The 22,059-nt window shown below is 34.2% G+C and overlaps 1 protein-coding gene across 1 annotated transcript in view; it reads left to right on the forward strand.

Moving 5' to 3' along the window:
• LOC147907271 (uncharacterized) overlaps nucleotides 1-22,059 on the forward strand; it is a 93,123-nt gene that overhangs the window by 44,123 nt on the left and 26,941 nt on the right. The window contains exon 2 of the mRNA XM_087413851.1: nucleotides 5,682-15,888. The gene's annotated coding sequence lies outside the window, so the exon portion shown is untranslated. The remainder of the gene's footprint in view (nucleotides 1-5,681; nucleotides 15,889-22,059) is intronic.

A 22,059-nucleotide genomic window follows, 5' to 3' on the forward strand; every position in this document is an offset into this window, starting at 1 on the left:
CGTACGTTTTTGCACGAAATCTAAAAATCCGTGATTTCCGGTCAATTAACTGGCGAAATACTATTGTGAGAAAAAAGATATCGAAGAAAACGTTTTTATCTTTCAGAGAATAGAGATCGAAAAGAAACGAACAGATGGTTAGAATAAATATGATAACATTAGGAATACGCAAAGCATCCGCTTTTGCTGATTTTAATTGAAAGCGTTGCTTTATCGCGTCTCTCTTTTCACGATAAAGTATGATGTGCCGCATAGTCGATCAAAAGAAATTCCGCTAATTAATTTCAATCGCATTCTTTTTTTTCCCCGATTATAAATACAACTGATTTCCAATGCATTTAATATTGTTTTGCGTAATATATGAATCGTGCCACAGCAAATCATTATAAGTACCAAAATGATGAAAATGCATTTTATTATATGAGTGGGTTATAAATGCCGCATTCTATTCATACTAATATTTGGTATGAAGTGCTGTTACGAGCGGAAAAAATTGACCAATTCAAAATGTTGTAAGTGCAATTGGCATTTTTACTTATCGTTAGACTCGCAACGTTTTGTGACCTGCACTTTACTTAGATCTACAACGTTTGGAAATTTAAGCAATTTTAACACGACTTTTTACACTATACCATTATTTAAAAATTTTTGTAAAGATTAATTGTTCATATCTTTATTACGGTAATTGTCGAATTTTAAAAGTGTTTCCAAGAAAATATGTTTTTTCATTTTCTTGAAAAATTTTAAAAATATACTTACAACGTTTTGCTTTAGTATACGCTTCATGTATCGTTTATCAGGTTGTATCGCGAAATATCCAACTGATTTCTGAATCTACTGATACAATGTAACATTTTTATCGCGTCACTAAAAGACGATGGAGACTGTCGGATGGAATATATATCGAGCGAAGGTCTTTGCCCTAGGACGCGGCGGTTCGTAGACGGTCGATGGCCAGGGTAACAACCGAAGTAGACGTACCTTCCCCACTCAAGGATTTCTACCCTTTTATACAGACTGACTCGCATCGAAATTGAGCTTCAGACGAACCATTTTAGTTTCCCCTGTTTTCGTTTCGACGTCATGAGATTTTGTGACATTATTAATAATAACACATGGCAAAAATATTTTATATTTGCGTTAGAAACGGTCCACTCAAGTCCTTTAAAATTTTATGTTGAATGTTTAGTACATCTGAATGTTAATTTAACATATAATGGTGTTATTTGAATATTTTATGTTAAATTGATATTCAACATTTCTTAGTATTAAAATAATACAATTTATGAATAAGTGAACGAATAACAAAAATGTTTTTTTTTTAAACGAAGATTCTAAGATATTGAATAAAATGTATTAATTTAACGTATTATAAACAATAATTTTTATGAAGAAATGTAATCGCTAAATTGTATTACATTTTTTTGTTTTAATTTTTATATAATATTTGTGTTACTCTTACGTATTTATTTTGTGTTACTTTAATACGAAATTTATACAAAAATTTGAGTGAATTGTTTAGAATATATATTAAATTTAAACAAATTTTTAACTGTGCAAATATTATACATATTTGCATCATATCACGAGTAAACTGAAATCTGTCATTAGTGAATGTACATTTACATGATCGATATCGATTTCTGATATTTGACAAATTTAATTAAAAGATAATGATCTTCCCCAGTAATCAATAGCTCTTAATACCGCAGCTTCTTTTCTATGGCGACTTTGATAACAACGACATAAAAGAAAGGTATCAGGAGATGAGTATCTTTAATTAAGAAGACAGTTCTAATCAGAGTCAGTTTCGGCAAGTGAATCTCGACACGCCAGACTCAAAGACGAGCTGAATCGCAGATGCAGCGTACATTTAACTCGATTGAGTATTACCGTCTTACTGTTATACACATGGCGCCCATTAACGAAGACAAATAAGTTTCGCGAAGGTCAACAGCTCGCATAATCATTGCTCAGCGAGAAAGTATTCATGTAATCTTAATAGATAATTTTAAAAGATAATGAAATAATTCTAATTTCAAATATAATTTATTATGCAATATTAGTATTTAGTATTTAATATTATTTAATAATTTACGACAATCTATTCGCCTGGATTATATCTTTTCTTGCTCATTACACCTCTTTGCAAGATGCTAAATTTAGTTCTTCAGTAGTAGATCGTTTTCATCGCACGCTCTGACTTCCCGTAGGTCTCGCAACATTTACCGGCGTCACGTAACGCCACGTAAACTCCCTTTCTTACGCAAACGTAATTTATCTCAGCGATAAAAGTCCTCGTGTCTATCGATCCCCGCCATGATGTGTGGACGCTTTTACGGGAGACGACTTTAGAACGACGTAGCTGGGAGACGTGAGTGCACGGTCCCGTTGTGTACTCTTGAAACCACTCGTAGACTAACGAAAGATTATGCATTTTCATCATCACGAATGAAGATACCGCGGTAGAATAAGTAGCTCAACCTTCCTGTGTAACCGCGTCGCTGGCCTTTTATACAATATTATAAAGTCTTAGCAGGATCCTAGTCAGCTTGCTATCGCTCGCTGTCATTGTGTTGAAGGCTTAGTTCCATTTAACCAATTTAATCAATTTTATAACATACAATAACAAAAAAGAGAGAATAAGAAGGAGATATGTCTTTCATGTATAGTCTTTATTTATTACATATAATTTAATAAATAAACTTAAATCACACTTTTTTAATGAATGTTTCTACATAAAGTTTTACGACTTTCAATTAAGATCTGAAACATCGTAGGATAATAATTATGGTTATCTATTTTTTGAATGAATCTTTAACTAGCTGCTTTAATGACTTCTTTTTATGAGGAAATAGTAGTATAGAGTGATAGCCGGTTTTATTGACGATATGCATATTCAAATTACGTGAAAGAATGACAGTCAATTTCTCCAGGAAAGAAATATCCGGTACAACAGAGCTTAACCTGAAAATAATTTAATTTTCTTTTCTGTCACTTAGGATATTTTTTGCATTCTAATTAAAAGGTCACTATTATTAACTACATTTTGTATATTGTTGATTATTCTATAATTTATTTGAGACCATTATATATGTAAATTTATTCAATATTTTCTAAAAACAAAAAGTATGATGAAATAAAAAAAATTGTGACTGAGCTTCTTCAATTTTTTATTATTAAGATAAAAATTATCCTAGGTGAGACTATTTCCGAGTTAATCTTGACGACTTTTTTTGAGTTAGCGACAAACTATTGTGTCGAATATTTTCATTATTTTTTTTTTTCTCGACTTCCGACGGAATACTAATCTGAAGGTGGCAACAGTGGTAGCAACGCAAAGGTAATGGAAAATACAAATACGCGGAACGCGAACAAATACGCCGAGTTCGTCGTTATGAAAGAATGACGTAGGAACCCATCGCGAGTTATGCATCGCTGATCTAGAAAAAACCGGCTCCTCTAATGTCGGTGTAACTTGCAGTTTCGTAATTCTCGGTCGTTAACAAAGGAGAGCTGCAGCGCGACGACATACGCCTTTGTCTTGTGCCTTGCGAAATGGGCTCCATGAACATTGTCGCTTAGCATGGAAGCAGATATAAGTATATTAAGCTCGTGACATATGGGACATACTCCTCGTCGTACTCGGTTGGCGGGATACGAGCGTGAATCACAGAGACGATATATACCTGCGAGTGACAACGATAATAGAGTGCGTTATCGCTACGCTATTTTCGCGCGTCGCACGATAATACTTGTTTGCACGCCAACATCACCACGTGCTTTGTATTCATAAAACAAAACGAGATCCGTTCGGTCGGGATGAGAATTTCATCTGCGTTTTTCTGCGAAAACTGCGAGTCACTCGTAGAGATAACGAAATCATAGGAAGAGAATAGGAAAAATGTTGAAGCTCTTACACGAATAGAAATTCATTCCTATTTATCTATATAATCTTACGTAATTGCTTAAAATTCCTCCGAAAACACGTAGAATTTTAATTGCTCGACATTATGTTTCGTGTTATCTGTATTAACAAATATTTACAAACAGCATGATATAATACTGCTATCTGCGTCTCTCCATATTTTGTTACATGCTCGTATTCTCGCGTATATTTACCTACGTTTCTAGCCAAGTTCGAAAAGGCAAACATAATTAACGGGCACACTCGGCGTTTTGGAGCATAATAATCGTACTGTTATAATGGTATTGTTATATTGCTAAATTAAACAATTTTTTTTCTGGAGGAGGAGATTTTCTACAAATAAGAATTAATTTAACACAAATTAAGAGAGTATTCGGTCAAGGTAAAGCCTTGGTGTTTAATAATATTTTGGAATTTTTATAATTTTTGTTATTTGTCAGTCTCGAAACAGTCCTAAACTGCTGGAGTAAATCACTTTAATGTAAATATGTGAACCTTCAATTACGAATTTGTTCTTTGGATTTTTTTTTAATTGTCATTGCTAAGTCGATTTTCGGCGCAAGCTTTTTTTAATTAACCATTAGTCGTTACTTTATGTCTATGTATTATGTTGGAACTTAATTACGGAACTTTCAATTACTGCAGTAAGAGTTCTTTCCTATTCCACGTGTTCCATACGTTAATTCTCATACAGGCAAGGGGGCTTTTATTTTCTCACGTTTTCGGACGCATCCCACGAGCGATTAATATTTTAACCGCCACAGCGCGCATGTGTTAGAAATGCAAGCACAATGTTTACGCTATTCGTTGTATACAGCGGCCACGCTCGTCCGTCCGGCCGACCGATTAAAATTCATGGACGGATTCAGGCGATGCGTCGCGAAAGAACGTTAGGACGAACGTAGGCAACCGTTATTACCGTCGTTATTTTCTCTCGTTTCCAGTGTGGGTGAGCTTTTTCGCAGACAAGTCGGTGGAAGTAAGCGTGCACGGCACCGCGAAATTGTCTCGCGACTTAGGCGCCGGCTGATTCGCTCTGCATTTAATTACTTTCACGGTACCTACGCTATATTTTTAAGTGGGATTATGCTGATCTATGGCGCAATACGAACCGCCGCCGCCGCCGACGACTTTGCACTTAATTCGAAATTCCTGCGTACGCTGCGAGTCAAATATCGCGTTGTCTTGCCGTTATTGATTTGTCAGCATTCCAAATTGCAAAAGTTGCTCCGAATTAATTCCGTGAAATACAGCGAATGTAAAAAGAATCCATAGAGGAAAGATTTTTTTTATAAAGAAGTTTTATCAAAAAATAAAGTAATTAATTATTTATTAATAATATAAATTAAAAATAATTAATAATTAATAATTAAAAAGAAATATGTTTTATTATAAAAGAGCTTCGTAAAAATGATAGTGTTCATGCTTTTAGAAAGTATACATTTCTCGAATACAAACACTTTTTGTGCACGTAAATAACACAATTTTTTATTTTTACTTATTGTTAAGACAATAGTTTTAATTATTGCATATCTTTTTAGGTAAAATAATTTTGAAAAATATACAATTTTTTTAATTCTTTGTTAACAAATTGCTAATATTTACTTTCTAAAAATAAGGTTTTTTTAAAAGATATTTTCTCTGTATGAACACTTTTACACTCTTTTTACACTCACTATATACTTATGTAAGATGTGTTAAATATACGTGCATTTGAATTGTACTAATCTTTGTATTTTCTGTCTTGTTACAGGTAAGTTCTTTTCCTGTTTAGTCTAATGCATTTCGGGGTGAGTGATATTTTATATAATTATCCATATTTTTTATTACATATTACAATTGTTACATATTCATTTAAAACACGAAATTATATCAGGTTATGGTTACGTAATTTCCATCAGAAGAATTTATGGCTTTCTCAAAGGAAGATTTCGGAACATTTGCAATCATATACTGAAATTTTTACTTCCGAAATATTTACTTTTGAGAGACATTCAGCAAAATGGAAATTATACGAAATGGTGCGTTGCTGAAATTTTCTTATTATCTTTCCATCCGACTTCCTTGCGTATATAATATCCTACGTTGTAATATAATCCAGCCGATTCTGAAACATTTTTCTTCCAATTTATCATGACGAGCTTCTATTTTCATAACTTTTCTGCTATAACGGTATTTTTTATCTTGCATGAATATTTGTGAACGTAAAAGCTCTTGATATCAGAGGTTAAGAGAGGAAATTAATTTCTAAATGTACATGCTAAGCCTAAAAGCCGCTTACTTTGCTTTACACAATTCTACGGAAAACTTGGAAGAGATTTTAAATATAATATGTAATATAGACCAAGATAGGTACTTTTTCTTTTTTGTTATAAAACAGAATGAAATTACGTCATAAAGAAGGTTTTCCTGACGTGAATTCCGTAAAATTGTGATTTGCTGTTCTACCTTAAAAGCGATAACAGCTTCTCCAGAATGAGTCATCGCACTTTGGTACGTTTTTAGTTTCGCGAAAGCCATATTGTAACGCTCGTAATATGTACTTAAAATAAATACACGAGTGGAGCGATAAGATGTCTGACAAAATTACTCGTTTAAATTCGCAATGATAAAGAGTTACGCGAAGGTTAATTGACGATTAAAAGTGCACAATTGGCGATTCCATGGTGTATAAGAATAAATAGGTACGTGTTTTCCTTTTGGCCATTCGTATAACAGATGCGATCGGTTTTGTGGAGATTTCATGGATTAGAGAGGATGCGACGATTTCCAGCTCTCGAGGCCATGAAGTTTAGAGAGATTCGGCTGGCAACTACTAACCGCAACATGGACCAATGAGAGGGACAAAACTTGATTCCACGGGATTACGCTCCTGGATGAAGCTGGGAATTAGCCTGGGAAAGCGTAACGAGCTCGGCCGTTCCGCTAAATGAAATCATGTAGATTGTATCTCGTAGATTTTAGATTCTACTATTAACGTCATTTTTAGAAATTCTTGAAGAGCGAAAACTTGATTAATGGATTTCCGTTAAACACAGAGAACGTTATATATGAATATATTTAACTCGGTATATGTTGCAAAGAAGTATCTCTTCAATATAGAACGCATTTTTCGCTACCAATGAACATCAGGTAACAAAAAAAGTTCTGTTGTTTTTCCGAATCTATTAAGTTTAATGCATAATATAATACAAAAAATTGCGTTACGATATCAGTAACATTGAAAACGAGACGCAGAGTTGTAGAGTCTAACTTATGTACAGAAAATTGGAAAGGAGGTATTATTGTGAAAATTGATTCGAAAATGAATACTCCAACCTCAATTATTCGCACTTGTGTGCTGTCTACATGCTGAATTTAAGCCTAGAACGACGGCTTAAAAGATATGCTAGGCTTTCTGAGAAGGCACAGCCTTTAAATTGGAATTTAACACATACAAAGTGAATACCTGAAATTAGGGTACTCATTTTCGGAGAATCAATTTTCACAATGGCATCTTCCTTTTCAATTTTCTATATATAAGTAGACTCTACAGTGATTTCGTTCAACAGAAAACACAGCTTTGCAAATATTGTAAGATTCTTTAATATGATTGGTTTATACATTTAGATCCAGAAGAACTAAGGACAAGAAAGAACGACCATATTAAAAAATTATACAATTACAAAGCTACTTTTTCTGCTGAACGCAACGAGATATGTTTTATTTTCAATGTCACTGGTATTAAAATACAATCTATCGGGTTTTTTACGTCATAAACGCACATTAAACTTTATAATTCTCGAAAACCGATAGAATTTTTTAGTTGATGTTAAACACGATAAATGATAATACACATAAAACGATTATTTCAGAAATGATTATATGTTATTAAACGCTATTACGGTAATTGGTAACGCAAGTATAGATATTAGCAGGTATCTCCAAACACAGGAGTGTCAAATGGGCATTGTTCTACCGATAAATTCAAAACGAACATAATAAGAGCGGCCTTTATAGGCCATGTGACATGTCGCCAAGGCGATAATTTATACTGCGTCGATGTATAAACCCGACGCGCGTTACCATCGTTTGTTCGTATTTTTCTCGCGACCGACGTGCACACGATAGTTAAACGTGTCTCGAGTGCCAAGTTTTCCTGATTTCCCGTTGGTCCGTTCGAGCGATCGCGAAAAGGAGTGTATTTCTTTGATACGTACGTATCAACGCTGTGCGTTGCTGCGAGATTTATAAATATAAAGGCGAGCGCATTGCGCGCATCGCTTCTGTACTTACCGCTTAGGCTCCTGTACGACTATTTTTGCGAAACAAAGGATAGATATAAAATTTATAGTGGAGTTTTATACGTAATAAGGGTGAGCTAGCTATGCGAATGAAAGCGCCTCTGGGGAGTTTTTCTTCGTCAAATTTATGCAATCATTTGTTTTCTTTTTGTCGCAGCTTTACTTTCCTTCCTCCAGTTTGCAAACAGATTCTTCAGAAAGAAAACGATAGGTAATATAATCATGCGTAACATTACGAGACATCATGTATGTAGCAGCATTAATCAAAATAAGTCTCAATTCATTTCACGAATTCGAAACAAATATCGCTTCCTTATTTCGAAAGTGACGGAAATAAAAAAATTGGGTTTTCTCAAAGGGGAAAAATTATTTTTTAACTTGACAGAAAATTAATGAATAATTAAATATTATCCATAAGAATAATGTATTTTTAATATGATCAAATTTTTTAACATTTTTATTTCACTTAAGAAATTCTTAAAACATTTTTTCTCAGTTATGACGATTTTTCTAAAATTAAATTAGTTTATTTTTTATGATTTATGTAAGTCATTCATGTTAATAACTCGAAAATCATGTTTTTTTAAACTATGTCACTTATGGAATAAAGAAGCGATATGTCGAGGACTTTTATCGATTTTTACAGATATATATATATATGTGCGTTTTTCCAATAAGGTCTCCATTGCTAATTATAAGTTCAATATTATGCAGTTTGCCACTGAATAAGTACGTAAACCAAGATAAGTCGCTTAATGACCGTCCGACTTACCCGCAGCTAGATTTCACCTGATCTTTTTTTCTACGCAATTAACATATTTTTCCCTTAATTTTTCTGATTCCCGTGATGAGAGACGAAGCGTAGGACAGTTAAATTGCCTACGTTATCCTCATTCTCGATGCAAATCCTCATCCATGTCGAGATCTCGTTTATTGCAGCGGCCAGTCTATCTAACGGGTGTTCTTTTATGTACGTAACGGCGAATGTTCAACGTCCACGACACGAATTGCTATTCGTCCCACGGGAATCGTAGCTCCGCAGCGATTATTCATCTTTCGGAACGCCGGGCACGAAATCCCGATAATCCTGGCATGCCAAGGAGCGGACACGCGAACACAATAATTTAGAATCGGGACCGAAGGTTACCGTTAAAAAGGATTGGAAAGATGACATGATGTAGGCTTTTGGGATATGTGTGAAAGGAACTTATCTCAAACCTACCGCCGTACAGTATTTCAGTATTTTGGAGAGATTAATTGAAGTCGCATTAAGAAAAGTATTTGATATTACTGACTATAATTGTATAATAAAATAACTATGATTAGGAGATAATTTCAAATATTAAATAGTATTAAATATAAAATATCAAGACATAAATGGTAAATAAAATAAATTTTTATTCAGTAAATGCAATTGCAGTTGTAGTGAATATAACTATGTATTTTCTTAAATTTATTTAATACTATTTATATCTAATATAAATTTTTATAACTATTTAAAAAGACGAGATCGGGTCTTCTTTTTTATCTTTAATGGATGTACAAAATAGATAAAAAAGTAAATAATAACACATGGAACTTCTTCCTCTCTATTTATTTATAGATGAAAAATACAATAAAATTTACTGACTTTATAATTGCAGTAAAATACACAACGCTTTAATCAGTCGTAGGTAGGATTGAATAATTAAAATTAGTTATTGTGTAGAATTCTATGCGCTTAATAGTAACTCTTACTCTCGATTCGATCTATCATCTGTTATTAATGTCTATCGTACAGTTCATTTTGTTTTTCAATTTCTTATGCAAGTATTATTTAAATTATAGTAATTATCTGATTTTGACAAGTTGATTAATAGCAAGTTTTAATTATTGAAAATAATTGAATGTAATAATATTTTACGCCCATATACAGAAAAACTTTCTCCTTTCTCTGCTTACTCCAATATTTTAAAACAAAAATTCAGCATATACTTATATTGCAATTATTTTTTATCATTTTTCCAATTACCGAACTGTGATAAACAATTTTTTGTTTCATAATGAGATATTTATCAGATGCATTTTTCTTTGTCTCAAGTGATACTACGTTTTGATATTAGTAAACAATGATACATGACATTTTATATCAGCATATCAGATTAGTGATAATCTGTGAATAGGTGATCTTACAAACTTGCGTCATTTCATTGGATTTTCTGCAATTCTGAAATGCCAGTTGCTTCATTCGTCGTCTCCTCTGACTCACAATGACGCAACATAGATGAGGAAACGCGTCTAGCCTTTGTGGCGACATTGTGGATATCCTGATATATATATGCGGAAAGTTGGTCGTCGGAGTCTTGTCTGCAGATTGAGTTTATCTGAGAAGGTCAAGTTTCCGAAAGCCGATTTCAGATGTTTTGAATCATTCCCATGATGGAAAATGAAAATGGAAATTTTAAACTGTTTTTGTCTTGATCGAAGTTTTTTGAGAGAAATTTTTTTTTCTTCTTAAATGGAAGTACTTAAGTAAGTTCAAATATGATCTTGGATATCTCGTCTCTACTTAAATAAGATTTCGAATTTGCTTAAGCCAATAAATTAATATTAATGACTTTTGAAAATATTTAATCGTTGATATTGGAATGACATAAGTGTTAAATTATTAATAAATTATAATAAACGAAGATCTTGATATATCTACAAATAACAATGCATAAAAGGAAGTATTTTGTGGTATAATTCTTTCTATATATGATTTATGAATTTCGAAGGGTAATCGAGTTATGATGAATGCCGATTGAATCTTCTCGGAATTATACATTTTAATGGACTGATTCATCAAAATTTCACTCGCGGGCACATTTATCTTTGATGAATCAATCGTCTGTATGGAAGCTCGGCATTTTTATTACAGTATAGGGTTAACTTTTGGCGCAAGACGATTATGTTTTCTCTCGTGCGTATGATAGTTAAGAGAGATGAAATTAATTTTTTTATCTTACTCTACAGGCAATTATGTGCGTGTGTTCGCATGGGTAATGCAATAAATAGCTCCAGTAGTTTTTAATGGACTCTCGCTGAGGGAAGCGGTAATCCCTGCACTGTATTCCGCGTGTGTTGGTCGTTCCTACAGTCCTCGGGGAAGCATTAATTAACGTTAATTAATTTAACATACTTAACGTCAATCCCTTGTCTGGGTTGCGAGGGAACGGCTGATATCCGGACGACGCTTGAATATCCACACTGCTTCTCGATTGTGGTCCAGGTCGCATGCTTGTGCAGAGCTTTAGTTTTCGCATTATCCGCTCGAACTAATACCCTCGCGATTTCGATGGGTAATCGAATCGAACAATCAACACGGAAATCCGGTACATTGCTATCGATAACCGATTATTTCGTCATATTCGAGATAATGTATCTATTCATTTTTTATTCTAACTTTTATTATAAATTAGACATAATAATTGTGTAAAATACATCAGGAATAAAGCAATATGTAATTTATAATACAATATATGAGAATGAGTTAATAATTGTCCGAAATGTATTTATAAAATTTATTACAGTCTCAAGACAATTTTATATCTGTATTATTTTTCAACACAACTCTCGCGATAATTATTAACTCGTAAATAAATGATATGACGAAATATCAGAGATACATCGTAAATCAAGGAAATTGTATTTTGTAAATTACCGAGGTAATTTTAACTTTATGAGTTCGTCTCTTGCCTACAATTCAAACTCAATCTCATTATACTATTCTGTGAATCATATTCAGAGAGAGATATTTAAAGCTTTGTATTAGGTTCAGTACCACGTTAGGAATTTTGAACATAAAACTTCTAACCAATGACGATACTGCCGCGTAATTTCGTAGTCACTATGGGCTTCCAAGAAAGTTTTCACATAATTCGCGAATGCGAGACTTAGTTTGAATATTCTTGGCTTATATAAAACGCAAAAAATTGACCGAGGAACAATTTTTAACTAGCAGGTTGTCAAGCCCTTCTTGCGTATACAGAAAAGATGTAACAAAAGAAATCTATGTCTTAAAAATCTAAAGAAATGGTGAAGAAATTTGAAAACTTTCTCTTATATTCGATTAAATTAACGTCTATAATTTGCAGACATAAATATAGCGCAGATCCACCATCGTGAACGAATCCACGCTGAGAGAGATGAATTCAGCGAGAAAAATAAGCACTTGTCCGAATTTAACTGGCGTTTACACACGGGTGCAGAATTGCACCCGTTGGAAATTAGATGGTGCACAACGGAGACTCATCTGTATTTGTACCTCCTTGACACGATTGATCTTCCGTTCATTGATCCATACGTTGAATTTCCTCGGTTGCTTTCAATGCATCGTAAGATTCTCCGCTGCGCTTCATTCTGGAGAACCGGTTTTTCGTGCTTGATTCACGGACCGAGGTCTGTAACTACCGTCACTTCACAGAACTTCATTTTGGTATGTTTGGTTTTTTTTCCGCATTCTGTATCTCGCGTCAGATAAAAGCTACAGGGTGAAAACTACGCCCATTTTTTTCGCGCGCTATACCGCATCTCACACCGGTAGATTGCCATTTCTCGAAACGACGGTATCTCTTATTTCGTGAGAAGTCGTCCCGTGAGAAAAGAGCTGTCTAAGATACGGAATGTGTCTCCTCCGAGATTGTAATTCGCGAGCACTTCGTTTTATGCAAATCAATGATGCGAGGCTCTTCTAGCATATTTTTTATTCCCTTTCTATTTTTCGAAATTGTTTTATATATTTACGCCGTAACTCTATTTTACAATCGAATGAAATGAAGAAAAATACGAATCGAAACAACTACATGAGGCGTGGATATTTAATATTTAATATTTGATGATTATGATTGTTATGTAATATTTACATTTCATCGTTTTCGAATATTTTCCATCCGAAATTATTATCAAGTGATGTGGAGACCCGATAAATTCTAGCCAAGCTTTATCTCCCAAACTTATTTCGCGCCAACGGGTTGGATGCACCCCGGTATCATCAATCCCTCGCATTTTCCAACGTCTCGTGCATCCACCCAAGAATCCTCACGGTGTCATTCTGACGCGCGCCCTGAGGAAATTGTCAAGCCCTGACGACTGATACGGATTTCGTTCCTTACTTTGCATCGCCTATCTTGACGGTTTCTAATTTATCTACATCATCGCTCTCGACGAATGCGCAAAAACGATGGCTCCGCGACTCTACGGTTCTTAACTTTGTAACTCTTACGAGCAAATTTCTCAGTTATCGCATTTTCAATGCAGTTATCTAAAAGTTACCATCTGATAAAATATCAATCGTATTTCTCGGAATACTTGCAGTTTTCTCGAGAAAACATTATTCAATTATACAGTACGTCGTATTTTATTTAATTTGATAACTTTTTTTTAATAATAATAACGCTCATATTTTCTATAGAAATTATTTGAGAATTTATTTCAAACAATTTCAGAATTTCTTTTACATAATAACGTTAGCTATTTGTATACGCAAGTCCGTCTCCCCGAATTTTGTTTGGCTTTGTATTGGCGGAAATGTGTTATTAACTTAATTTACTAGCACACTTTTTCTGTACTATTTATCCAAAATTTAATTTTCTTACAGTCACGCTCGTAACGTTTGCTCTCTAGTCTCCAGTATATTAGCTTTAGTTTTGCGCCACTCTCGTTTGTCTCTGGTACCGCTGTGAACTTTTCTAGACAGAAAGAAACTTCTTGTTTGCGAGTTTATGTCCTCGAGCCTTTTTTTAGCAAGTAACTTTGCATTAAGGGATGCCTAACGAAGCAGTTGTCGAATTTAAAAAAAGAAATCTGAATAACCAACAGCTTCAAGCGTTATCTAGACATTAACTTCTACGTTTCTATACTATTATCATATTTTTATTTATATATATATATATATATATATATATATATATATGTATATTTGTGTATATGTTTATATATGAATTTATGCATTATATGTATATGTTTATGAATTTATGCATTTTTTTCTCCAAAACTTATTAAACTTCTTTTATTTGCACATATGTTATATGTTATTTACGTTGTTATTTCGTTTTAGATTAGATTTATAAAAGCGGTATTTTCTTCTATTTTTTATATGGTTTAGTAAGTTTAACAATGAAATTCAGTTTTCGACGGTAATGGATTACCGGTTGTTTTCCAAATCTGTAACGTGTAGTGAATTGTAATTTATTCTCTCTCTACCGTCTCGAGCTTCTCGTTGCTTTGCCCTCTTCAATCATCTCTCGTAAAACTCAATCGTCGTGAAAGGCGCTTCTTAAATTTGAAGATTATATTGTATCTCTAAAAAAACAACTTATTTAAAAAAAGAAAACAATATACGCCAGTAGTAGATAAAAAAATTATATCGAATATTACATTTCTTTTAATATAAAATGGATACAAAATAAATACAATTAGCTAAGTACTTCACAACGTGAGATACATAAGATAGACTAAAAATGACTAAAATGTACAACTGGATTGTAGTGAAGAAAAAACTTGGCATATTATCCAGGTCGCATTAAAGCGTAATATTCTATAAGAACCAATATGTTTTCATAGTACGAAAATTATTTGCAATACGAATTGATAAAAATTTTTACATATAATATTCTGCAAATATACACAATACATGAAAACAATAATTCAATAAAGAAGAGATGTTAATAATTACTTACTAATCCTGTAAATTCGTTATCTATAATGTATAATAAATGTATATGTATAAGTATAAAAAAACTAACGAGCTCGAGAATTGTCAAAATGGAGAATGATAACGTTAAATGCTTTAAACAAAAAAATAAAAAAAGAATTTGCAATACCCAAAACTTTCTTAAAATAACTATTTTATTATATTTTTTTTAAATTATTGAAATTAAAATTATGAAAACCGTAAAAACGATCTATCTGCAATTGCAATAGTATTCTATATTTGCTTCATATTCAATAATTAGCTTATTATTTCCGTGAATTATTAACCAGTAAATTGCAAAAAGCGAAGATTTATAATTTTATTATACGTTTTACGGTTTCAAATATTAGGTGTTTCTTTCGTCAGACCACATTCTAACTTATACATAACCGTCATGTTCTCGTTGTCCACACCGAAAAATCCGTACCAACCCGTTCAGCCACGAATTTTGATTTATCTGCTCCGCCGTCACGACCTTCATGCTCGGTACATCGGCCTCGTACATCCTCCACCTACCACCCGCAATTTTCCATCCTTCCGAATGAGGAGGGATAGATAGAGCAAAAGAGAGAGAGAAAGGGGGGAGGATGTTTTTTGCCAAACAAAGTAATTCCACCAGCAGACACCCCCACCAGTTTGTCGGCCGCGTGGCGATACACGTATCCCCTCTCTCGATAATCGTCGACGGTGGGGATGCATTCGGGGGTGGTGACGGCGGCGACTAGGGGCGGCTGGCCGGATGGTTGGCTGGCCGCTAAGGGGTTGCGTCGCGGCGCCGCCGTTGTCGTTTCTTGTGGATTCAGTCTCCCTGAAAGAGGAAAGCTTTCAGTTGATGTGCGACCACCCTGCACGCGACATCTACATCGTATCGTCACTGCTATCCCTGCAAGCCGTGTGAGAAGCACCTGCTACTCCCGATCGAAGGGGTGCGTAATAACACGCGAGCGACGAAAAGGACGTGAGAGGTAATTGGAAAGTACCGTGCTCGTGATTTAATTTAATTGGTTTTATCTACTCGAAAGGGTGTGCCGGGAAATATTGATCCCCACATATAAACCATTAGAAAAATCTTTTTATTCTTCTAATTATTAATGTCATTTATTTTGTACATAATATTACGCTTACGATTCAATGAATACATAATTTCAATATTATATTTATCATAATTTTATATCGATGACAAAGAGCGAAGTCTTTTTGTTACGCTTGTAATCGAATGAATATATAATTTCAATATTTATTGATATCATTTGATATGGATGACAAAGAGTTTTCTTGAAAAACGAGTCTGAGAGAAAAAAATAGGAGAATATTATGAAATTGTATATTGTATAATATATCGAGATTTGAACGTTTGTTAAAATGGTTATGTTTGATGAAAATCATCTATTTACTTTCCGGCTCATCCGATACATTTATAATTCTTTATTTAAATCCTTTTGCGTCTGATGGATGGAGGTTAACAATTCATATATATATATTGTTCATTTACATACTGGTTTTTGTTATGCAAATACATCGTGCAGTATGAGTCACGTTGATACGCGAACGTGACATTGCGAGTTATGGCTAGGCGTAGATGGAAGTTTCTTCTCATTATGCTGGTTCACCCTCGACCGATCATGCAACGGTTCAAACGCGAAAAATCACAGCATGTGCGATCACTTTTCCAATGACTAAGACTAAACAGAAACTTGTCCCTCTTCGCAAAAATATAGAACTTTTCGCGTTAACGTATTTCCTGTTGACCAAGCTCGAGTCTTTATGAAGATACAGCGCCTAATAAAAAACAAAAAAACAAGATTATTTTATTAAATTCAACTAAATTATTTCGGCACTTATTTAAGCATTTTATATAATTACTTTGATAATCTAACAAAATTATTTTCAGATCTGTATCTAGTTAAATTCAGCAAAACTATTCTTTTTGTGTAGAAAATAATTATTTCGCGTCAGAAAAAACACTACCGACTGTTTTCTCTGATAAAATCTTTGGACTTTAATTGCACGAAGGTTTCCATTATTTGTTGCTCGATTCAGCAAGAAATAATGAATTCACGGCTATCATTCTTGTGTCAGGGATCATCAGATTCCGCACGGTAACGTTAGAAACCGTTTCGTGTCCCGTAAGACACCGTGAGGGTAACACGTAATGGAACGAGGGGATATCTAACTATATCGGTACCGATTTCCGCGACTTGTTGAGATGGGCGTCGCGTGACGCAACCGTTCCTCACTTTGAGCACATCTCCTCCTGGCAGAGATATCTCCGTTCGTATTGGAACGACTTCCTCGAGCGAGATCCTATCCGAAGACTTTCATCTGTGAAATTCGACGAAATTTGCTGGAATCTTTGTGGATTCCAATGTCATGGTCGACGTTAAAGATGCTATTATTATATCCGCACCGCTATTTGGTGACTTTGATCCTAAATATTCGATCTGAAAAATAAGAAAAATACTCCATTATAATACATACATATTACATTATAGTATTAATAATTCAATGAAATTTTAAATTATATTGTAGATACTAATCATCTTTCAAACAAGTTTCGATTATTTGTTTATCAATATGTATTCTACTCTTGATGTCTTTTATAATTTTATTGAAGCTCTTCTATAATAAGTTTATTTACTTTTTGTCTCAGTTTATTTTTTGTACTTGTTGGATTCAAATTTGTTTATGCACATCCTCTCTGTGAAACAATCGAGTACACAGTCAATATTTTAGTTTCAGTTTTGGTTTTGTTCAGAGAATCAAAGCACACTTTCATTCTATCCCCAATAAACTTGCCTTAGGTTTCTATATACTCGCATTTATTACAAAATTACTCAACTAGTTCGATTATTCGAGAGAAAGGCCTCAAGCTATATTACGCGTAATTACATTGTCATCGCATTTTAATAATGATGTTACCGATATTCTCATAAACGTATGACGCGAATAGGGATAACGGGATGAAGCGGTAGTATCAGACGACTGGCGCGGCGAGTGAATTACGTAGGAAATTGCGCGATACCGTTTTGCAAATTGAATTTTCAGGCAGACACGATGCGCCGCGGTGTCTGAAAGTGGGCAGGCCGGTTTACAGGCAAACCCGATAAGTTCGGATAAAGTGGCTTAAGCGCGGCGTTTCCTTTGTCTCGTCATGCCGGCTCTCCGACCACGGGAAACGCCTTTCCTTCCACCCACAAAGATTTACGGTGTCTATGGGGAAGAACTTTGATAATACTCGCGCCGGAGCGTTATAGGGTTGGGGATCTCTCGCAGGGACGTCTGGCGTTTTCCTCGAGCGAAGTAGAAACGCATGACCGTGCGGAAGCGAAAGAAGTATCGCCAGGAGACTCGACGTTTCCGTAGGAAAAAAAAATCTTAGAAAAAAACAGAGAAATAGCACGTGGCAGTTTTACTGCCAAGCTCTTAACGTGAATGTCACCTCTCGCCAGGTAGAAATAAAAGTCCTTTTGATTGTCGGTTATTTTCTTTTTATTGTTCTCATGATTTCACGATTAGGATATTCTTGTATCTTCAAATAATTGACTTAGTGTAACAAGAAGAGTATATTAACCCCTTAATCATCTTTTTGATACAGCTCATTCGATTTTTTTCCAATATTGTTTTTCGAATGCTTTTTCCATTGCTTGTAACTTTTTTTATTAATAAAGATACACATTTGCTTGGTACTGTTGTTCCTTAATGCCTGGTTTCCATTGAAAAACATTTTTTTACAATATATTTATTTTTGTGGAAATTATAAACGATTGAAGTAATATCAATGTGTTGTTCCCGTCAGGTATTTAAAGATTAAAAGAACTTAGATATTGATAATCAACTTAACGTAACCAAGAAGAATATACAAGTATTAAGAAAACTTAGATATTAACGTAAAATAAATACTGGAAAAGCATGTTGCTGTCGGTCATTTCGTCGTTGTGATCAGTAGTTTGATCGTAGTCAATATATCTTTTAAGTTTATATTTTTATCTCAGATAAAAAATAAATAATATCCTACAAACATCTGTTCAATATATCGTGGATTACTTTACGAGAGTGTAAATTATCCAGCAATATAAAATCATCGTGCGGCTATCACAGCCGCGTATAATTTACCTGTTGGGCAACTAACGTTAATAGGTGGATAGTACGACATTAATTTTGTCGCGGAAGAGTATCACGAAACTGGTTGCGTTACTGACATTTGAATATTTGCGCAGTAGGACGGGTTTGTATTTTTCAGCAAATTCCACAAGTTTGCCACTATAGATTTCAAAAAATTAAGTATACAATTTACTTTTAAATCACTTCGCACACTATGTATATGTGGGCCATGCTATCGACGTGGAATCTAGACTCAGGTGAGATTGGAATTTAATCTTCGTTTCCCAATTTAACGACCTCAAGTTTGAGCGATAAAGCGCTGCACGTGCGAGATAAAAGAATTTTGTTTCACAAAGTTTTTATATTTGTACAAATAAATTTGCACGACGAATCGATTGAAATTATACACTGGAGAAAAGGTTTTTCATTTGTGGCAATAATTGTATAGTAAAATAATTATGGTTAGAAGACCTTTTTCTAAATAGTTATTACTTTATAATGTTAATAATAATTATTATAGTTCCGTATATTAAAACGACTATAATTTTCTAAGACAGCTATATATTCTCTTTGATGTATAGAATTATAAATATAATTTTATATATATAACTTATATATTTCTTTATATATATATATTATATATTATATTATATACTAGTATTGTAGCAATGACTAAAAAAATAGAGGTCTTAACCATAATTATTTTACCATGTAATTAAAGTCACAAAAACTTTGAAAATGTTACCGTGAACTTGTCACGCTCTGAACTGTAAAATTTTCACATGATTCACGTAATAACTGTGCATCCTCGACGTAATCGTGGTAATTCTGCAAAATCTGATTTTTCATAAATGCATGCGTGCGTGCGTACGCGAGCCGTGCAAGTGGCATGGTAGTTTCGATCGCTGTTTTTCGTGCGTGGAGTTTCTTTACCTATTAGGAACACGCGAGCCATTAGGTTATATCGGACGATGCAGGCAACTACCTGGAAATTGGCTCGAGAGTTATTTTCAAAAATTTCTCCTGCCAAGCTCTAGCTCTCAATTTCCCATTTTTCTTCAAAGCTCATTGACCCCACATCTGTCTGTTCCTCTCACTCTAACGGCGCGTCCTCGCGCAAATAGGAAATAGAGTATTGACTGTTATAGGCCGTCGCGGGTCATTGATCGTTCCTAATGAAGAATCGATCTAATAATTGATCTTTCAATCTTTCGAAACGAAAAATAAAATATACGAGAGCAATCGCATAATTCCGCACAATTCCGTATACTCAGCTTTTGGGATTAACGTGAATTTTCTAGATATCCCTCCGCAATTCTGAAAACTTTATTAATCATACAACTCGTACAGCTTGAGCTTACCGTTGTTGATTAATTGTGCTATATCGGAGAAACTTTATGCGGTAGTACAAGTGGGCAAAATCAAGATACCGTTGATATGCAGGATGTTGTTTGCTTTCCCTTGTTGAACGAAAAAGATAATTCTACTTTTGCCTAACATTAATATTGAGTAGCAAAACTTGTACTTTGATGTGTATTGCGTCCAAAACAGCTTCCACTTTTATTTCTGTTTATCTGCGTAGTATCATTTATTTACTATCACAGCTTCTTGCTCACAGGCTTTATTTCGTTTGTTTGCGAAGAACACATTTGCCGGAATACCCAGTCATCGATCCCACGTTGACGGTAAATGTACTCTGTCGTATTTTTAGATGACGCTTCAGGCAGGTGGGAAATGCTGGAGACAAGTCTATTTCCGAATACTTCGAATTCCGCGGATAGGTCGGATAGCTGACAGTCGGACAGCTAGATGAACGTCACTCTCCAGCATATTAGATTTGATTAGATGGTTATTTCCGCTGATGAAATTATCGATCGTCATTTCTGCCAATCTCATTAAGTTGTTAAATCGTCTGCAAAATGCATAAATTAGATCAACCGCTTTTGCCGCCGTAATTATTAAATAAAATTTGCAAAATTGTCCATTGCAACCTGCTACTTACACTGTGCAAAATCTGTAATTATCGAGAATCTCTTTTCATAAAATGCCTCAATCTATTTTTATTAATTACGTTTCCAATCTGTGTATAATTTAGAATGTTATTCGGTAGTGATATTAATTGAAAAAAAATTATATTTTATATATATATATATATATTCCGCAAATAATGGGTTAGCAGAAGCGAGAGTATATTTGCAAATTGAGTGACTCACTCTGTTTATACTATTTTGACGTGTGCATTTGTCTCGATATGTGCTCTCCGCTTCACTATTCCGATATGTGCGACACGTTCGTGCATCCTATACATAATACACCATGCTTGCAATTTGACAGCAGACTGGACGGTCACCATGGATAAACGTGTGAAATGTATATAGTTATGTACATCATACCTTATCAAAGTCAGGCATATATCGTTCGCATGTGACAATCGGTGAAAATTTTGCGGTATGCGGTGAGAGAGTTCCGAGTTTTCGAAACATCATATTTAATTATTACATATAAAACATGATTTTCGAGCTAGAAAATCACACGCGTGATATCACACGCGAGGCAAGTTATTCAATTATATAATCAACACATTTTACCAAAATACATTTTATGCTCGACAACGTATCGCAATCTGCCTGACGAACAGATTAATGAGCACTGATTGCATACGATTACAGGATTTAATTGTCCACAAACTCCATTAACGAAATTAATCTAGATGACTCCTGACTGCGTTCAACCACTGATCGAAACATTTTATTAAAGTTGTATAATCATATCTCGTTACTGAACGTTTATCATCTTAACTATTATTACTACGAATCGCTTTGAATGATAAAATTTTCTGTCCATTAATACACGTCGGCTGGACTTCCATTAGTCGGCGATGGCGAAACACACGCGGAATTGAAGTAAACGAAATGCACGTCTATCATCGAATAAAACACCATCGATTAATTTAACGTTCTGTAGACTGTTCGTTAGTAATTTATTATTGGATACGGATCAATGCATCGTTTCATAATAATAAACTATTAACCTTC

This window comes from Acromyrmex echinatior, chromosome 15, assembly GCF_024713525.1.
Source record: "Acromyrmex echinatior isolate Ae372 chromosome 15, ASM2471352v2, whole genome shotgun sequence".
Taxonomy (NCBI): domain Eukaryota; kingdom Metazoa; phylum Arthropoda; class Insecta; order Hymenoptera; family Formicidae; genus Acromyrmex; species Acromyrmex echinatior.